Source organism: Panicum virgatum, chromosome 3N (assembly GCF_016808335.1).
Source record: "Panicum virgatum strain AP13 chromosome 3N, P.virgatum_v5, whole genome shotgun sequence".
NCBI classification, from domain to species: domain Eukaryota; kingdom Viridiplantae; phylum Streptophyta; class Magnoliopsida; order Poales; family Poaceae; genus Panicum; species Panicum virgatum.
The window spans coordinates 55,973,671-55,994,643 of record NC_053147.1 but is presented as its reverse complement, the minus strand read 5'-3'; the positions used below and the strand labels follow the sequence as shown (position 1 = coordinate 55,994,643).

At 43.6% G+C, this 20,973-nt stretch overlaps 1 pseudogene; it reads right to left on the bottom strand.

Annotated features, from left to right (window-relative positions):
* Positions 1-18,910: 18,910 nt before the first annotated feature.
* LOC120667914 lies at positions 18,911-19,507 on the bottom strand (annotated as a pseudogene).
* Between the last annotated feature and the right edge of the window lie 1,466 nt (positions 19,508-20,973).

Sequence of the window (20,973 nt, the reverse complement as noted above, 5' to 3'; positions counted from 1 at the left end):
TGAAGCCTAGGGACGAACGACACTACGCTCCAAAGTCCACATGATCGGGATCATTGACATCTTCGGATGAATTCACAAGAAGATATTGTTCTCATCAATGTACAGCTCGACCTCAGAAGCAAATAGCAGCATATTTTTGGATATTCAAAAGCTCCACGAAGTTCCTATTTCAACGAATCAAGAACCAAGTCAATCAGAAATTCCTACAAGCGGGTATGGTCAAAACATTGAAGGTTGTGCACTCTGAAAATTTCTGGACAGTACGCAGCGCCAAAAGTGAAACGGGCATAACTCACTCGTTTGGACTTGGTTTAAGATGAATGAACACTCATTGGAAAGGTAATTTCATAAAAATTTCAATAGATCTATATGTTGGTATATGTTCTGTTGAGTATACAGGAGAGATTCCATGAAGAAGAGGCAGGAGCAACGCGATGAGAACAAGATAGAGAAGATGACGATGACAACAATGAAGGGGAGTTTGGGTGATGCTTTCATCAAGCGTACATGATAAAATTCAAAGGCTTGGAGCAGAGGAAGAACCCCAATGACATTGGCAAATGAAGGCATAAGCGGTCGACCTTCGACAAACGAAGATTGTGCAAACAAACCACGACGGATTACAAGAGCACAACATTCAACACATGGAGACATGAGAAGCAAACCACGACGGACCACGAAAAGTGCATCAAGTTGACAACTCGCACAAAGCACCACGACTCTAATGAGTATGAAAAAGCTCCGAGGCCAAGGTATACATTGAATTCTTAAGCTTCTATTGGTTTTGTTGATAATCTTTAAAAATCTCATGCTCGAACCGATAGTCGGAATGAAAGTTTAAATTCTATGCCTTGTTCTTTTCATGATGATAGGCTAGAGTTTCTTGAGAATGATGATTTGATGCTTAAAGAACCTCTGCCTAATAATGAGCTCCGCGCTATGCAAGAAACACATGCTGCATTTAATTACACCATGCCTTGTTGATGAAATTTAATTGAGGATGTGATTATGTTGCATATGTTTACAAATAATTGCAAATCTCGATCTTGCTTTGCGCTTGGTCAAGCTCATGACCCGAAAAGAGCACATGTCAGGAGAAGCCCCGAATTTCGCTAACCATGCAAGACATGAAACTCAAATGATGAGGAGGGAAATCGTGCCCAAAATTTTGATGACCATCATCAACATCTTCAAGTTTCAAGAACGGACGTCGCTAAGCCACATCAATTTTGTGCACAAGTCCAGAGATTTACAATGCAAGAAAGTTGAATATTCAGGACCTCAATCAAGTCCTCGGTTCAACGCATCCATGATCGATACAATTGAAGACCCACGGGAGGAGCTATGTCTCAAACATCGGAGATGCACGTGCTGAAATCAGCACGAGGCAGATTGCAATGACGGGGAAAAAGGGGCATAACTCCCTCAATTGGAATGTGTTTTGGGCAAATGAAGACTTATTGGAAAGAAGATTTCATGCACCTTGCATTGGATCAATTGGTTGGTGCAACTCCCAATCTAGACAGAGAGGAAAATCTGTGAAAAGAAAGGTAGCGACGAAGGACAACAAAGAAGGAGGTGACGATGATGTGAGAGATGATTGAGCAAGTTTTCCATTAAGCGTGATTGATCATGTCTAACATGGGAAGTGGAATAAGATCTGCATGGAACACCTTCACATCTTGTATGAAGGACCATGGCTCCGCATCAATTTGAAGGTAAGAAAGTCGAGCTCTATGACTTTAAATGAAGCGCTTCGCGGGAGGCAACCCGATCTTTTATTTTATATATATTAATATGACCGTCTACATTGCACTCTTTAATCGGAATATCAAGTAACATTGTACCATTGCTCTAACAAAAACCACAACTTCATGTTGTTCATTCTAAATGTTATTGAGGGAGCACTTTGTTATTTGATCTTGGGAAACTTGTAGACCTTTTTTGTGTGCCTATTAGTGTTTTGAGTCTTTTTCTTTGTGTCTTTTTAGAGAGATTTATGAAGAATTGAACCACCCTTTGATTCTAAACTTATGGCTAGTTAACTTAGGCTAACTTTTTGTTTTGTTTTAGACCACCTCATCATGTCATATCATTTTGTTCACCCACCCCGTGTTGCATTGCATACCATGTTGTTCGTCTCACCCTTGCATTGCATTGCATGTTGCATTTAAAAAAAATCTAACTTCTATTTCTCTCTAGTTTTTTTAAAAAACCACATTAGATAGAATTTCTAAACCCAACATTCTCTCTTTAAAATTTTTGTTTTAAGAAAAAATATAGGAAACCCATAAACCTACTTCTAAAACCTTGTTAGCTCGGTTGCTTGGTCCTTTTTCGATAAATGACCTTTTCATTGACAAAAGCCTCACTTCTTATGAAGTGTCGCGGAGGCTTTTTGTCACTTTTAGCAATTGTTTTTGAATAAGCTAGTTGCGGAACAACATCGAAAGGTCCTTTCAACCGTACTAACACTTGTTTTTGCTAACTTTGCATTTGCACTTTGCATCCATTCCATTGTGCATGCCCTCATTTTGCTAGCTTGGTCTCAATCTTATTGATGTATGCTTTCCTATCCATGTAATGCTTATCATGATAGCATTTACCTTTTGCAATCTTGTGTAAACGTGGTGTTTAAACTTGTTTGTGGACCTCCATCTTTAAGCTCTTTTGACCAAGATAGCAATCCATTTTGTTCTCATGTTGCTTTAGGTTGATTTATAAGCTCTACAATGCGCTTTACCTTTCTTGCGTCGTGAAGAATTTTTAACCTTGAAATGAACATGGTGTTTTGACCTCGGTTATATATTTATGGCTATATAGAAAATTAAGCAACCTAGTTGTAAACATGGTGTTTAGAACTTGGTGCAAACATTGTCATTGTTTATATATCTTCCTTTCATCTGCATTTACACTTGCACACACGTACACTCATCAGATTTCGCTAAGCTAGCTATCCCACAAGTTGAGATTCTAGGGATGGTTGGTTTGTTGGCATTTGTCTCTACTCCCGACCATCACCCCGGGGGTAGTGTGTGCACTTGATTGTTTTGCAGGCATGACAAAGCGTTCCCATGAAATCATGATCAAAGAAGAAATCAAATTCGTCAATATCTCCAAAGTTCGAGAGCAAGCCCCGCTGTTTTCATTAAATTTTGCACATGGACAGAGATGTACAAGGAAAAAAAAAGTTGATATTCAGAAGCTCCATGAAATTCCCGTTCCAACGCATCCAAGATCAATGAATTTGAAGACCCGTACAAGGAGATATGGCAAGAACATTGGATGTTCTGAAATTCGTCGGGACAGATTGCAGCGCTGGGATGATGTTGACGCTCCTTAGAGCGCCAATTTACGTACCGCAAGTGCACGGATCGTGTAGCTTTTCCCTTAGAGTATTCCCCCAAGATTTATCAATCCACGGAACAAGTGTATTTCTATGCTTAACTAAGAAGTAATGATGTTGGTAAAAGATCTATATTGAGTGTATGAGTGTGAAATAGATCTAATCTAACCAATCTAATCTAATCTAGACTAGTGAGCAATGATAGGTGTGTGCACAAGATATGAAGAGCATTTTTCAATAGGGTCTAGGATCACTAGAGATGTAATCGCCAAGCAACGAAGAATGGATCTAATCTACCAAAGGTGTATTCCAAGATCAAAACCTTTCCCTCCCGCATACTATCACTACACGAGGATAATCGGTAACGAATCAACAAGAACACGATAGTTGATGTAATCTAAGTAAACCATGCAAGAGCAAAGCAAACCCAAAGCCAAGTCGCGAACTATTAAGCATCAAAGCATCATCAACAAGAATCGTGATAGATCAATCTCATAAAGGATTCGGCAATTACAACTCAAGATCTCCTTACAACCCCATGAACAAACGAGGACTTTACCCCATGAAGCTAAGCGAAGCGTAGTTGATCATGGTGGTGAAATCTCCGGCAAGGGATGGATCCCTTGCTATCCTCAAACTTGCAGCGGCGCCGAGGGACAATGAGGCCTCCGGTGTCACCTTTATCTTGTGTCTAACTCGAATGTATCTCTGGGTGCTCTCTCTCTGCGATCTGCACGATCCTCCTCTTTGACGGCGGCTTCGGGGTATTTATAGGTAGATATGGTTGGTGGTTTTGGTAAAACATAGATTAGGGTTGACGCATACTTCGTGCTGAAGAAAACTGAGACCGATTGGGCTCCGAAATGGGCTAGGCCGGCCGGCCCAAGGGCTCCAGGCCGGCCGGCCTGGGCCCTTTCTGGCCCCTTTCGGTCCCATCTTTCGCGTGTAGCCTCTTCTTCTTATTCCTCATCTTAGCCCAGTTGTAACCATGCGTCAAATCATCTCCGAAAATGTCCAATTTCCTGTCAAAATGCAACATGCTCCAAAATCCAGGACAAAATCGAAAACGGTCAAGTTCGGGTGCCAAGTGGCGGGTTAGTACATTAATCATCCCGAAGAATTTACCAAAACAACTCCTAATTGTATAATAAAATGAGTACTTAAGGAGCGCCAACATTCCCCTCATGCTTAGCTTTTGCTCGTCCTCGAGCAAATCAGATCATCAAATCCTTCCAAGGGTTGCTCAAGAGTTTCTCGAACTGCAAAATTCACTTATGCAAACAAGTCTAACAATATTTCTTCAAACAAAGGTCAGAGGAGCAGCGAGGATAATCATATCATGGGCGTTTAAAAACTCATCCAATATTACTCCACGACTCTTACCTTTAGCCGGCAACTCGAATATCGACAACACTTGCTTTTCTTGCCATCCTTGGAGGTTTTTCTCTCTTTTTTTATTAAGAAACAAAATACCCTGCAACAAAGGTTAGACCAAAAATTCTTGCACAAGTCCTTTCATGTCTCTCGATAAAAGTGGCCATCCTATTATTATTTGCAAACTCTCATCTCCCAAAAGTCTCTCAAGTATAAAGTGGGGCTATAGGTGAGGCTTAGCAAAGTATATACATATATTGTCAAATTAAGAAAACCTTCCAATGATTGCTTACCTTCCGAGCCAATGATCATGAGAGTTTCTCCATAATGTAAAGGGTTCAAGGGTAAGAAGATTTAGAATGGTGGACATGTGCAAAGGCATACAAAAAGATTGACTTCAAGGCACAAGCATCGTCCTCGTTGTCGGATTGCACATGGTTGGAATTGAGGATATTGTTCTCAAACAACAAGGTGATATCTCTTTGCACTTCTCTAACCATAGAATCCCTTCATTTATTCTTTTCTTTTTTTCTCTTCTCATTCATTTTTTTTTCTTTTCTTTTCTTTCTTTCTCCCGAATTTTCTTTCTCTCTTCTGAACCTTTTCATAGAACACTTTCTTTAAAACATAGATAGGCAAATCTCCAAAGTGTCTCCCTAAATTTTTAGAGCCCGAACCGAGACCAGAGAGGCCTAGGCCGGCCGGCCCATGGGGTGTAGGCCGGCCGGCCTGGGGCTTTCCCAGGTCAGATTCGGTCCATCTTTCGAATACTCCTTCCTTTCTTCATCCCAAAATTATGTTTTATACAAATCATGTGCAGAAACAGAACGTATCCTCACAATTGGGTTGTGGTCAAGGAAGAGGATAATAAACAAGATAATCTCAGGTTTGGGTTTTGGAATCCGGTAGATTTCATGAGTTATTCCAATGAGGAATTCTCATTACCGAATATTGACGTGGCTAGCAATTCAGAGATGAAAAATACAGACATGATCATTGCTCGAAATTAAAACTCCCAAGAGAAAGAAATCCTAACTCAACTCAATGTACATCCAATACTTATGGTGGAACGAATATAGCTTTTGGATGATAGGATTTTTACTCTCAACTTGCCAAGAACTTGATCAACCTTATGCTTGTAGGGGTTTTATTATTTTTATGAAATTAAAGTCCTCCAAATGATGACTTACTCGCAAGCATAATCAAAACCAAGCGCTAGATCAAAGCTCAAGTGTGGGTATTAACATGGACGAATAATTTACTAAGCTCCACAAATAAGATTTAAATTTCATGACAACGCTCATGAACAATTGCTTTAAAGAAAATAAAGTAAAACTGAATGCATAAATAAAATTGCACGATCCAACAAAAACAAAGATTCTTTTTATTTTGTTTTCATGACTCAACACTAATTTAAGACTCACTCTCACACATGTGAAAAATAAAGCACTCAACGCTAAACTATGACTCTCACACATGCGGAATTAAAGAAACACACATGACGAACTTTTGACTAAACAAAGACTAACAAAATCGATCTACGAGCTGTCACACCTTTCCCCCCATGCTTAGATTATGCGGCGTCCTCGTCGCAATGATATAAAAGATGGGTGTGACGCTCGTCGGTGTTCTCAACGGCACCTCGGGCAATTGCATCTTGGACACCCTCCTCTTTCTTGCTTTTGTAGATTTCCGACCATCCCGAATAACTTCCTTATGTTGCGGAGAAGGAAGTTGTAATCTCTTTCGGCCAAGCTCTCGATGTCGTCCATCCTTCGATCCATTGCCATGATTCGATCGTGGCACCTATCAATGGTGGCATGGAGGTCTGTGATTTCATTGCGGCACTTGTCACAACACCCGAAGTGATGGCCGCCGCGGTTGGCGCTGTCATCTTCGGCCTCGTCGTCGTCCTTCTTCTTCTTGCCGCTATCACCTCCGGAGGGGTCGTCTTCTTCCCTTCTCTCCTCTTCGGGCCACCCCGGCCAATCATCATCGTAGTCACGACCGGTGGCACCCCATGAACTAGGGCTCATGATGCTCTCCCAATCGCTGTCCCCCGCATAATCCTTCGGCTCCGGGGTGTGCTCGATGTAGTTCTTTCTTTTAACTCTAAGGAGGCGCAAGGAACGCCTAGGTGCCGGTGGCTTTTTGTCTTGTCGCTTCTCGCCTTCGTCTTCGTCGCTGCTGATGACGACAACCACCCTTTGTGCTTGAGCTAGCTTCTCGTTGCACTATTGAAGGCCCTTCCCTCCGACGCTCATCCTTGCTTGAGTATTGAATTTCTTCGGATGGGCCTTCGCTTCACATCGCTTTGCTTCGATAAGGAGGGGCTGCGCACCGGTTGCCGAGATGGAGCTAGGCATCGTTGGCGTGGGGGTGTCGGGTGTCATGCCCCTCTCATTGATCTCCATCGCTTCAATCATAGCTCTTGCGCTCACTGGACCGGCCATTGTCGATGTCTCTCACGAGGTGGTGGTGTAGATTGAAAAGTATGAGAGAATAGATCTAACCCGCGCCTCTATTTAAGTCCCGAAAAGACTTGGACGAGAAGTCCAATATCTCTTCGGTTTTGGCATGCGAAATCTATAAGGCCCAGGTTTGAAATTTCCTTATCTCGTACCTACCAAAAATCGAGACCGATTCGCACACGAGGAGCCTCAGGCCGGCCGGCCTAGGGGTGTTGGGCCGGTAGGCCCAGGGGGTTTTTCAGCCCCCTGGACTCCAACTTTTTATGAGGTGCTCACCAATAAATTAGAAGCCTATGTTTTACTCAAAGTTGGTTCAAAATAAAAATAAAACTACGAAAATAAAATCTAAAAGAGAATATTTACAAACTTACCTCACTTAACGTCATTAGGCTTGACGTTCCGGTTCCTCCTCCATGGTGTATATGTCGATGTAATGAAGGGGCACGACGTCGGGCTCCAAGAATACCTTTAGTCCCTGTCCGTTCACCACATATTGGTCGCCTTTCACATCCATGATTGTCACCGCTCCCGTGGGTGAAACCGAGTGTACGACGTATGGTCCATCCCATTTGCTTTGTAATTTTTCTTTGCCAAAGAGTTTGAATCTTGAATTGTTGAGTAGGACCTTGTCTCGTTCTTTGAATTCCTTGTTTTGTAATCGCTTGTCGTACCACCTCTTCATTCTTTCTTTGTAAATTGATGCACTATTGTACGCTTTCAATCTTAACTCCTCCAATTCGCTTATTTGAATTCTCCTTTTAATTCCAGCGGCTTCCGCATCAAAGTTCATCTCCTTCATCGCCCAATACGCCTTATGTTCTAGCTCAACCGGCAAGTGGCATGTTTTTCCATAAACAAATTGATAAGGAGTCATACCAATCGGGGTTTTGTGTGCCGTACGATATGCCCATAGTGCATCATCTAGTCTCTTCGACCAATCTTTTCCTCCTTTTACCACGGTCTTCTTTAAAATATCCTTCAATTGCTTGTTCGAAGTTTCTGCTTGTCCGTTTGTTTGGGGGTGATAAGCCGTGGACACTCTATGTTCAATTCCCAATTTCTTCAAGCATTTACCAAAGTCTTTGCCCGTGAAGTGTGTTCCTCCGTCGCGTATCAATATTCTCAGGACGCCATATTGAGGGAAGATTACCGATTTAATCATGTTTATGGACTCCTCTATTGATGCCTTCCGACATGGCATAGCTTCAACCCACTTTGAAACATAGTCCACCATCACAAATATATGCTCAAATCCATGTGAGTTCACAAATGGTCCCATGAAATAAATTCCCCAGACTTCAAATAGATCTATTTGCATGTTGTAGTTCAATGGCATGGCATTCCTTTGTGAGATATTCCCCGTCCTTTGGCATTCCGGACAAGTCGAAACAAATCTTTTTGCGTCTTCATGCATCTCGGGCCAATAGAATCCACTAGCACATACCTTAGCTTGAGTTCTAAAGTGCCCATAATGTCCTCCATATCCCGACGAGTGACACTTCCTTGGAACTTCTTCACATTCCTCCCTCGGTATGCATCTTCTTAGGACTCCATCTTCTCCATATCTATATAAGTATGGTGGATCCCAATAGTATTTTCTTCTTTCCGTGATCACTCTTTTCCTTGCATTCTTGTCCAAGTGATCCAAGGGCATCCCTTTTATTGCCCTTATTATTTCATTCATCCAACTATCTTTGTCGAGAATTCTATATAGGTGATCATCTCTCATTTGATCCTCGATCGGTTCTTTTCCATCATCTCCATGGTTCATCCTTGATAGGTGGTCGGCCACAACATTTTCTGCTCCTTTCTCGTCCCTTATCTCCATATCGAATTCTTGTAGCAATAGGATCCATCGAATCAAGCGTGGTTTAGCATCTTTCTTGGACAAGAGATACTTGATTGCCGCATGGTCGGTATAAACTATCACCTTTGAATTAACTATGTATGATCTGAATTTTTTGAAGGTGAATACCACGGCAAGCAATTCTTTCTCCGTTGTTGCGTAGTAGATAGCATTTACCTTCCCCTCTTTCCTTTGTGCAAGAACGGCTCCTACGGCGTAGTCGCTTGCATCACACATGATTTCAAAAGGTAGATTCCAATCCAGAGGTTGCATGATAGGAGCACTTATGAGGGATTGCTTGAGTGTTCGAAAGGCGTGAAGACAATCACTATCGAAGATGTATTCCACATCTTTTTGGAGAAGTTGTGTCAACGGCTTGGTGATTTTTGAAAAATCCTTTATGAACCTCCTATAGAATCCGACATGACCGAGGAAGCTCCTCAAAGATTTGATGTCCGTAGGTGGTGGCAATTTCTCCACGGTTTCTATTTTTTCTCTGTCCACCTCTATCCCTCTCTCGGAGATAACATGACCGAGAACAATTCCTTCTTTCACCATGAAATGACACTTCTCCCAATTAAGCACAAGATCAACCTCTCCACATCTTTTAAGAACTTTCTCCAAATTTGCCAAGCAATTATCAAAGCTAGTACCATGCACCGAGAAATCATCCATGAATACCTCCATCATCTCTTCTATGAAATCTGAAAATATAGCCATCATGCACCTTTGAAAAGAAGCGGGCGCATTGCACAATCCAAAAGGCATCCTCTTATATGCAAAAGTTCCATACGGGCAAGTAAATGTGGTCTTATGTTGATCATCTAGATGAATAGGTATTTGGAAGAATCCCGAGTATCCATCAAGGTAACAAAAGTGTGAATGCTTTGCCAATCTTTCTAGCATCTCGTCATTGAATGGTAGTGGAAAATGATCCTTCCTCGTTGCCTTATTCAATTTTCTATAATCGATGCACATCCTCCATCCCGTGATGGTTCTTTGTGGTATCAATTGCTCCTTCTCATTTTTCACAACCGTGAGTCCTCCTTTCTTCGGAACGCAATGCACGGGGCTTACCCATTCACTATGTGGTACGGGGTATATTATTTCGGCATTCAACAATTTGATAACCTCCTTCTTCACCACATCATGCATAGCATGGCTCAACCTTCTTTGATGCTCTACGACCGGCTTGTATTGCTCCTCGAGTTGTATACGATGTGTGCAAAAAGCGGGGCTAATACCTTTCAAGTCGTTAATCGAGTAGTCGATCACCATTTTGTGCTTCTTCAATAAATTCAGCAACTTCTCCGTCTCTTCCGGGCTCAATTCGTCACTAATAATCACCGGAAAAGTTTTGCAATCTCCCAAAAATTCATATTTCAATCCCTTGGGGAGTGGCTTCATCTCAACATCGGGCGCACCATCCTCTTCTTGATCTATCTCTCCAATGTCTTCAAACTTTTCTTCCTCCAAATTCCCGTGTTGCGGCTTCAACTCTTCCATTGTTTCCACTAGTTCTCCGTCTTGATCGTCTTGAACGTCTCCATTCTCCAAAGCGCGTTGGAGAGGATCCCTGAAAGAATCAATGGAACGAATGCTCTCTACCTCTTCATTATCAAGAGGTAGAGATGAAGCAAAAGATGGTTTTGAATGAAATTCAAATGTGCGCTTCTCACCATCTAGATCAAAAGTGACAATCCCTTTTCTAACATCCAGAACATCATTTACTAATTTGAGAAAGGGTTTTCCAAGGATTATGCCTTCATGCTCATCATCACTAGCATTAATCACAAAAAAGTCAGTAGGAATTTTTTACCCGCTATAGCAACATTTAGATTTCTAAGCACTCCTAGCGGTTTGATTAATCTACCATCTCCCATGATCAATTTAATGATTGTGGCATCAAGGTTTGATGTTTCGTTAAAGAGCTCAACATAAACCTTGGAACTCATCACACTAACATGGGCGCCAACGTCACATAAAACATTGCAACATTTTGTTCTATCATGCAATCAACACGAGGTGTGGGTCATGGATTACCTTCGCCTTGATCGCTTTCAATCGCATATACTTGGGCTATGTGCACATAGGGTGATGATTCCGATTTCACTCCCATGATCTTTTTGACCTCCAGCACTTCGTCCAAGTCAATCTCTTCCTCTTTTTCTTCAAAAAGTTTCCGAATAATATCACCAGCCGATTCCTTGCCAAATGTATATCCCGTGTGATTATCCGGCGGGAAGTCTTCTGTATCACCTTCGCCATTCCTCGCTGATTTTGATGCAGTCTTGCTTTGTCGAACAATCTTCCGAAGTCAATTGGTATCCAATCCATTTGCTCGAATTCCCTTAGCGATTTGGCGGTGCCCATGGTTCTTCCTTTCTTTTCCGGGTCATCTTTCGTTGCACTCCGGATCGATGCCTCTTCATCGTGGTTTGTCTCTATGACTTTCCCATGCTTCGGTTGTTCTTCCCTCACTTCCGATGCCTCTTTTCTGAAAATTCCAGCAAGCACCCGCACTTGAGATTCTTCCTCGGAGCTCGCCGAACATCGTTTTTCCCAATCTCTTCGCACGGCCGCACCCTTGCTGATTGTTTGTAGGAGTTGGGTGGCTTCCGTGAGTGTTTTCTCCATGAGATCTCCTCCTGCACACATTTGAACAAACTGCATGCACTCGGGGGTTAGGAAAAAATAAAAAGTATGCAAGAGTACTTCACCGGAAAATCCGAGCTTCGGTCCTTGTTCAATCAATCCATTGAATATATTCCATGCTTGATCTATCCCTTCTTCTTCTCCTTGCGTGAAGTTGATCACTTGCTTCCGAATATGTTGAACCTTGCTTAACGGAAAGAACCGCTCGCAAAATTTCTTCATCAAGTCATCCCAATTTCCTTTTACCTCGAAGGATGCAAGTGCAAACCATCTTCTCGCTTCTTCTGCAAGTGAGTATGGAAAAAGATTCCATCTAAACCAAGCTAGCAGAACTCCGTCTTGTTGTACCGTGTTGCATAGCATTGTGAACCACTTGATATGTCTATATGGGTTGTCCGTCTCATCTCCTCTAAAGGGGTTTGCCGCCGCCATCTTGATGATTTGAGGCTTGATCTCGTTCTCGGTGGCTCACAACACCGAATCTGATTTTTGCATGTCGAAGTCCTCCGATCGCGGGCTTGCATAATCCCTTAGTGATTTTTCTCCTTCCTCCACATGTTGAATGAGATGGCCCATCTAGACAATCAAAACAAAAACAAGAAAACAAAAATTTTCTAGGGAAAAGGTTAGGTGTTAGTAACCAACAAAATTAATACAAAGTTAAACCTAGCAAAATTGCTTGTTCCCCGGCAACGGCACCAGAAAAGCTTGTTGACGCTCCTTAGAGCGCCAATTTATGTACCGCAAGCGCACAGATCGTGTAGCTTTTCCCTTAGAGTATTCCCCCAAGGTTTATCAATCCACGGAACAAGTGTATTACTATGCTTAACTAAGCACTAATGATGTTGGTAAAAGATCTATATTGAGTGTATGAGTGTGAAATAGATCTAATCTAACCAATCTAATCTAATCTAGACTAGTAAGCAATGATAGGTGTGTGCACAAGATATGAAGAGCATTTGTCCATAGGGTCTAGGATCACTAGAGATGTAATCGCCAAGCAATGAAGAACGGATCTAATCTACCAAAGGTGTATTCCAAGATCAAAACCTTTCCCTCCCGCATACTGTCACTACACGAGGATAATCGGTAACGAATCAACAAGAACACAATAGTTGATGTAATCTAAGTAAACCATGCAAGAGCAAAGCAAACCCAAAGCCAAGTCGCGAACTATTAAGCATCAAAGCATCATCAACAAGAATCATGATAGATCAATCTCATAAAGGATTCGGCAATTACAACTCAAGATCTCCTTACAACCCCATGAACAAACGAGGACTTTACCCCATGAAACTAAGCGAAGCGTGGTCGATCATGGTGGTGAAATCTCCGGCAAGGGATGGATCCCTTGCTGTCCTCCAACTTGCAGGGGCGCCGAGGGACGATGAGGCCTCCGGTGTCGCCTTTCTCTTGTGTCTAACTCGAATGTATCTCTGGATGCTCTCTCTCTGCGATCTGCACGATCCTCCTCTTTGACGGCGGCTTCGGGGTATTTATAGGCAGATATGGTCGGTGGTTTTGGTAAAACATAGATTAGGGTTGACGCATACTTCATGCTGAAGAAAACTAAGACCGATTGGGCTCCGAAATGGGCTAGGCCGGCCGACCCAAGGGCTCCAGGCTGGTCGGCCTGGGCCCTTTCTGGCACATTTCGGTCCCATCTTTCGCATGTGGCCTCTTCTTCTTATTCCTCATCTTAGCCCAGTTGTAACCATGCGTCAAATCATCTCTGAAAATGTTCAATTTCCTGTCAAAATGCAACATGCTCCAAAATCCAGGACAAAATCGAAAACGGACAAGTTCGGGTGCCAAGTGGCGGGTTAGTACATGAATCATCCCGAAGAATTTACCAAAACAACTCCTAATTGTATAATAAAATTGGTACTTAAGGAGCGCCAACAGATGAAATGGACATAACTCTCTTGTTCGGAATGAATTTTGGGAGAATGAGGACTCGTTGGAAAGGAAAATTCGTGCACTTTGCAATAGAGCAATGTTTCAGTACATGTTCTGTTCTAGAAATTGAAAGAAAAATTCGTGAAGATGAGGCAGCAATGGGACAATGAGGAATTGAAGGAGGTGAAGACGATGTGAAGCAATGATTGGGACCATGACTTAGTACAAGAAGAAGTTGAAGGAAATTAAGGCAACAAAGGTGAAGATACATTGAAGATGATATTCATACACATGAGGGAAGGACTTGAAGAATTGCAAGATGGTCCATCTTCTCCTTCCACGCCTAACATCATGCTAAGCATGGGGGAAGATTTTGTGGACAAGGAAGAAAGATCTCATGGAGTAAGATAATCACGGTTGCCACAAGATGCTCATGATTCTTCTTCCATACTTAGCACAATGCTTAAGTATGGGGGAGGCCGCGCTACACTTCATTACGAGCATCGAGAAGGACGGTAATTCTTCCTCAACTCTCTCTTTTTCTAAATACTTGTACATATATGCCTTCAACCATAGATACAACCTTTCTATATATCTCTCAACCTATCACATGGCTTCTAGGAAGACAACCTAGTTTTGTTTGTGTTTTCAATAAGTGTAGGATCACTATAATTTGTGCTCACCACAATGATACATTTTGGCAATGCCTTTTGCTTATGGAAAAATGATGAAAGTTGCTGCTTTGTTTTACCTACGCTATGTTGTTTATGACTTGACCATTTGCTCTCAATTAAATGGAATTAAAATGATTAAATATCGGCTCTTTTATTTGTGGAGGTTAAATGACTAAATTCTAGACCCACATATTCTATGTTGCTCTTTGATTTAAGTCTACCGATGACCTTACACCTTGTGTTGTTTAATTTGAAAACTTAATTCCTATGCTATCTACATTTGTGAATCTCTTACAAAGTTATACCTACCAAAGCCTATACATACATATTCTTTCATGATGAAACCTTTAGATTGCAAACTTATATTTTGATGAGTTGCATTAAGATTGATTTCTTTGGTATGAGACTAAGAAGCTGGGCATTCCGTTTTTTTTGTGTAACCTTTTTTTTGCTAGCCTATTTATCCATGCATTGTGAGTTTCTACTTTGGAAATTTTGCAAACCTCGTTGGATATCCACCCTAAACCAAAAATATCTTTTTGTGATTACCTCCTTGACCACAACCCAATTTGAGTATGGATTATCATTTCGACGGAATCAAAAGAATCAAGGGCACCATATAAAGAAAAGTTTTGGGAGACAAGGCTCTCTGGAGATTCAAGAGGTTCTACGAAGAAGAAGGTGAATTTGAGATACTTACCCTAGCTAGTTGGTTCTCCCACTATTCATACTCGAGGACGAGCATTCGTTCAAGCATGGGGGGATGGATGGGTAAGTATTCTATGTATCAAAAGTTCTAAGGAGCAAAAAGAAAGAAAAAAAAAAGAGAAAGAAAGAGAAAAATGAAAAAAAGGAAAAAAGAAAGAAAGAGAAAAATAGAAAAATGAAAAAAAGGGAGAAAAGAAAAGAAAAATAAAAGAAAAAAGAGAAGAATAAAATGCTCCTTAGCTCTTTTTGGCTTCATCAATTTTCCAAGTTACGTTGAAGAATTATTCCATACTCAAATCTTCCAACCATGTGCAATCCGATAACGGGATCATCTATTTGCCACTTGCACATGTCCACCTATCTAAATATGTGTGTTTCATCTTTCTCCCTCTCCAACATTATTTTCCAATGGCCGTTTTGACTAGTCTCGGTAATTCCATTAGATCTCTCTCTTAGTTTGATAATATTTCAAGTATAATGTTTTGCTAGGATTATTTTTACCTACCAAGCTCCACATAAGCCTTCCACTTTTATATATGAGTAGAATAGGTTGAAGACAATCTAATGTAGGCTTGAGCGACTTGATGAGATGAGTGTTTCCATGATCTTTTGCAAGAGAACCTCACTTATGTTTGATATGCATTCTTTTGAAAACTCTTCATGATGAAACAAGGTAAAGGTTTGAAGTTCGCTTTAGTTTGAGAGCATTGCATTTATTTGTTATTGTGGCTTGTTCTTTAATTGCTAGTCTATCTTCCATAATGAAAAAGTAGCCGGTCACAACATGAACTTAAATGCTAAATACTTGAGAGAGCAATATATCTTGTTATGTATGACTAAGTGCAGAGAGGATATTGAGGGGCAACACTGATTTCTTTATAAGCAAAGCTCCTAGACTTACTCGAGGACGAGCAAGGTTTAAGCATGGGGAGAATGTTGGCGCTCCTTTAAGTACCCATTTTATCCCTTGTTTATCTTTGATAATGGCATGAATTTAATATCAAAATCACTAACCATCCTAACTCCGGCCTAATTATTGGTCATTTTCACATTTGCACATATATTTTGGAGGAACTTCGTTTTTGCAGGTTTTTGGCCTATTTTGGAGCATGAAATGACGAGCCCCGTGATCGAGCGCTAACATGGAGAAAAACGAAGGCCAAAGACCAAAGGAATGACCAAAGCCCATGTTGATTCGAAGCCCATTCATGCACATCCATCCTCCAAGAGAGCCCAAAGGACCAAGCCCACGAAAATGAGAATAAGATACTTCGGGATTAAGCAAAGCAAATGAAGATTTAAGGAAGGATTCTCTATCCTATCCTTTCCTCGAAGATATCTCCAAGATAACGACGTCCAAAGGGGTGCAATCGTGAAGGATATAAACTCTAGAAGATGCGAGGAGTCTACACGCGAAAGATGAGACCGAGGCGGGCCCGAAAGAGGGTAGGCCGGCTGGCCTAGGCCCATGAGCCGGCCGGCCTAGCCTGTTTCCGAGGCGGTTCGGCCTCCCCTTCGACCGGTGGCTTCCATGGCTCATAAATAGCTCGCACCTTATTCAACTCGCAGCATCCATCCACCCAGAACTCGACGAAAACCTAGGGCCAAGACCGGAGGGAGACGACGGCCGCCGCAAGTCTTTGAAGTTGTCTAGGAGATGGCTTAGGCCGCCTCTAGCCGCCATGGCCTCCCTGCGTGGTTGTGCCATGGCAGAGTTCATGAGCTAGTTGGATTCATCGATGGTGTGCACACGGTGGTGATGATCCAAAATATCTATTATGTGAGTAATGATAATCATGTCTTTCGAATCTATTAGCGATCACGTCTCTCCTTTTTTATTTCGTTCTTGCCTTGGGTGCGCTTATTCCTAGATCTATTCTCGAGATAGATTGCATGGGGTGTTCTTTGTAGCTATGGTGGCTAGGAGTTCATACCGGATCTACCCAAGGGGGTTCGACACGTCTAGCGTGCTTCGGGGTGCTTTTGTCCAAAGGGAGCGTCATGACAGGGCGTGGCCTGAGTAGAGGGGTTCCCGAGGGGTTGGATTGGAGGTTTTGATTTAAAGATGCCATTGATTGAGATGCATGATTTATTTGCTCGTTAGCTTGAACTACAACTAGATGACGATAGGCCTAGTCATGTCTTTGGTTTTGCTATGGTTATGCCTAAGTTCATGGATGAGATCAACCTTTACACAACACTCATATCTATTAAAGGTTTACTCTATGTCCAATTCATGCTTCATGTTAGGATAAATCCGTTAGATTAAATGGAAAACCTTAGGTAGTTCTTTGTCGATCCACGGATTGATAAACCTTGGGGGAGTACTCTAAGGGAAAAGCTACCACGATCCGTGAGCTTGCGGTATACAAATTGGGGCGCTAAGGAGCATCAACAATACACGACACCTCAAGGACGAATAGTATGCCTAGAGGAGACACGCCCTCAAACCCTTAAGGCTCCTAGCCCTCAGCAAGCTGACCTCTCTTTCCAGAAAGGTGCCCCCATAGCTCCATCAAAGCAAAACCAAGCGGTCGAGGATCTCTGCCGCGAAATCCTTATGGTTCGCATATCTGAACTCCATGAATCAGATGATGATTAAATGGAACACGTCAACCTTGACGACTACAATTCTGATGACTACGACGAGTATCTCTCCGACAAGATGGAATCTACTCCCCCACCAGTTGCAGAAGTTAAGACCACAATCAAGCAAGATCCGCCTACAGCCCCACCAACTGTGACGGTGATCGTCCAACTGGAGGAGGAGCCTGTAGCGGAGGATCTCTATGAGCGTCGTCGCCTGCTTAACCAGAAAAGGGCGTTCAGACACCAATGCGTCGCCAACCACCAACAAGAGCAGCAAGGCGACAACTACGACTACTCAAATAGCGATCTCCGCAATGTGATCAACATTGGCCGTGATGCACGCAACATGATCATCTCAAGGATAAAGGAGCGTGAGGAAATACAGGCTTACAACCCTTCTTCCAACTACCGCATCGCAGCACATGCCTCTGCATCCTTCAAGAAGCACAAGCCGACAAGTATCCTTCCTCAGGGTAAGCCCTATACCCAACACCATGGAGAACCATCACATGGAGGGGACAGGATCAACAAAATGCTCCTACACAAGTGCTTCATGCACCCTAAGAGCTCCCACACAGTCTTCTAGTACAACACACTCTGTAAGGCCCTCGAAGCACCCCTGGTGAAGGAAACTTTACCGAAAATCTAGTCGACGGTCATGTCAACTAGAATTATCCTTAATATTTTCATATTTACTCATGTAAACCATTGCTCAAGTGTTCACTACTATGAGCAAAGGGTAGGTCTTTAAGAGTCAGAGTCTGTCATTTTTATAGTTCCTGTAATCACAACAATTTCCAATAAAAAGTTGATTCCTATGCAAATCGACTACCTTGCTCTTGCTCATGCGACCTATACCCCGCTTTCCACACTGCTCAGCCTCTCGCTAAACAAAGAGCAGTGATCGAGTAGTCTTTAGGCTATGGCCTATCCTAAAGAGTAATTCTAAAATACTTCCAACTTGGTTAATCCGACGGGGTTCATCCTAACAAGTATATTTTAAAAGTACTCCAGGCCTTGGGTAGGACGTCCTACTCGCTCGCTCGAGTATGTTTTGGATATTTCTTACTTCCAACTTGGTTAACCCGACGGGGTTCATCCTAATAGGTCTATTTTAGAAGTTACTCCAGTTCTTCTGTAGGGCACCCTACTCGCTCGCTCGAGTAGATTTTGGATATCTCTAAAGTTCTTTCCAATTGGTTAACCTGATGAGGTTCATCCTAACCGACCAACTTTACAGATGACTCCAGTCTCCAAAAGAAGACACCCTACTCGCTAGATCGAGTAGGTTTATGGATATTTCTAGAGCAGTCGATGCCTACCTACAATCCTACTACTAAGCGTATCCCTAAACAGGCTTGGTGGTAAACACCGACACCGACTGCACCATTCGCGCAACGAATAGCCGCAACGATCGCAGCACCATCTTCATGAACTGCCCCACTAGGATGCGCACCTCGGCCGCCACCGAGTTCGCGTACCTAGCATGGTGGGTGGACATGAGCACCTAGCCCACTAGCGTGACAACACCGTCATCTCGGTCTGCTGACGTGGTGGTTGCGATAGCCATGGCAACGTCGGGCTTGAGCAAGTTGATGGGCTCCATGGCATACTCGAGGACGTTAATGTGGGCGGGGATGACATGGTCGGTGGCGGAAAGGTGCGCCTGGAAGAATTCGAGGGAGTCGTGGTGGCGGACAGTGCCATCGGTGAGGACGACGCGGTCGATGAGCTCGAGGATGCGAAACCTGGGCTGGTGGATGGTGAGCACAACGGTCTTGCCATACGCGGCGGCCATGTCTCGAAGCATCTTGACAATGTGGAGCGCAAATATGGAGTCAGGCCCCGACGTGGGCTCGTCCAGTAGTAGCACAGCTAGGTCCTCCAGGGGCAGGGCCCACCCGTGATGTCGCTGACCTCCCCAGAAGCCGTGCTGAGCTGCCATCCTCCCAGAAAGCCATGGCCAGCGGTTAAGCTCCCGCCATCGTCGTCGTCAAATTCCGACGTGGAGTGGGGCCTCTTGATTCCCTTCGCTGGGAGCTCCGTGGTGACGCCCCCAACCCTGGTAGCTTGCCTAGGCCTGCCTTGGGCCCAAGTGACCTCGTGCCGACAGCCATAGCCACCGCTGCCATCCCCATGTCGGCAGCCATGTCAGGTATATGAAGAGCCAAATTTGCCTAGTTTGTTGGTTTCTGCACCCTTTGAAAAGCTAAATAGCTAGCTAAATGCCTAGCAAAATGTGAATTTGGCTAGTGGGATTTAACTAGCCTCTTGGAGATGCTCTTATGGCATCTCCAAAAGACTAGCTAAATCTCACTCTTTATATTGACATTCAGCTATTTGTTTAGCCAGTCTCCACTCTCCAATATCTGTACAATACTACAAACTAACTATCCCACTATTCTTTTCTCCGTCCCCGCCGTCCATGCCCATCTGCCACCCCTTCCTAGCTGTCTGCCGCATATGCCACTTTTCGTTGCCGTTCCCCGCCGCCCGCCACCCTTCTCGCTGTCCTTCCCAACCGTCCGTGTGAGCTGCTGCCTGCTGGTGGTGGTGCTGGGCTGATCCGCGAGGCCAGATGCTGCTGCGGCGACGGCGCCGATGGCAGGCGCGGGTCCGGCTCGGCCGTGCTTTGGCTCTAGTTCCAGCTCCGGGACCACGCACTTCACCTGGCCCTGCTTGCTCTGATCGCCCCCGCCCCTGCCACCACCAACGGCCTCCATCCCGGCGGCATCTGCTGCTGCCACCGCAGTAGTGAGCACTGGGCCTCGGGCAGCTTCCGGGGGTGACAGCGGGGCCTCCTGCTACAACGTCGGATGAGAATTGGAGGAGGGGGAGTATGCCGGCCATGGCCCGCGCGAAGGCAGGAGAGCGCGCGGGCACGGGAGAGGACTGCAAGTCAGGATTCCGCGGATGGCGAACGCGTGCGGCTCGACAAAGATGCCGAGGGAACGGGTGGATATGGCGAGGCGGATGGATTAGCAAGGGGGATGCTTAGTCTATTGGATGGCTTTTGCTAAACTTTTGCTTTTTTATCTATTCAAATAAGTTTAAAGAGGTTGTTGGAGATGTTCTTACAAGTATTATGAGGGGTGGGGAGCCGACGAAATCCAATGGGGAAGAGAGAGAAAGCAAGAGAGATAGGGAATTGGATGGCTCGCAAGTCGCTTGCTTGAACGAGCGCATACGTGCTCCGACTGCTCCCATTCATTGCACTCTTCGCTCTGCATTAAATGTCCAGTTCCCATTTGCTGCACTTTCTGCTCTGTATTAAATATCCGCGGGTCCACTACTTGTTGCAGCCGGGGAAACTATTAGTCTTGCTCTTAGAGCAATTCCAATAGGTTATGTATATGGACTTGGCTAGGAAAACTTGGAGAAAGGGGAGAAAAAATACCTTCCAACAGGCTC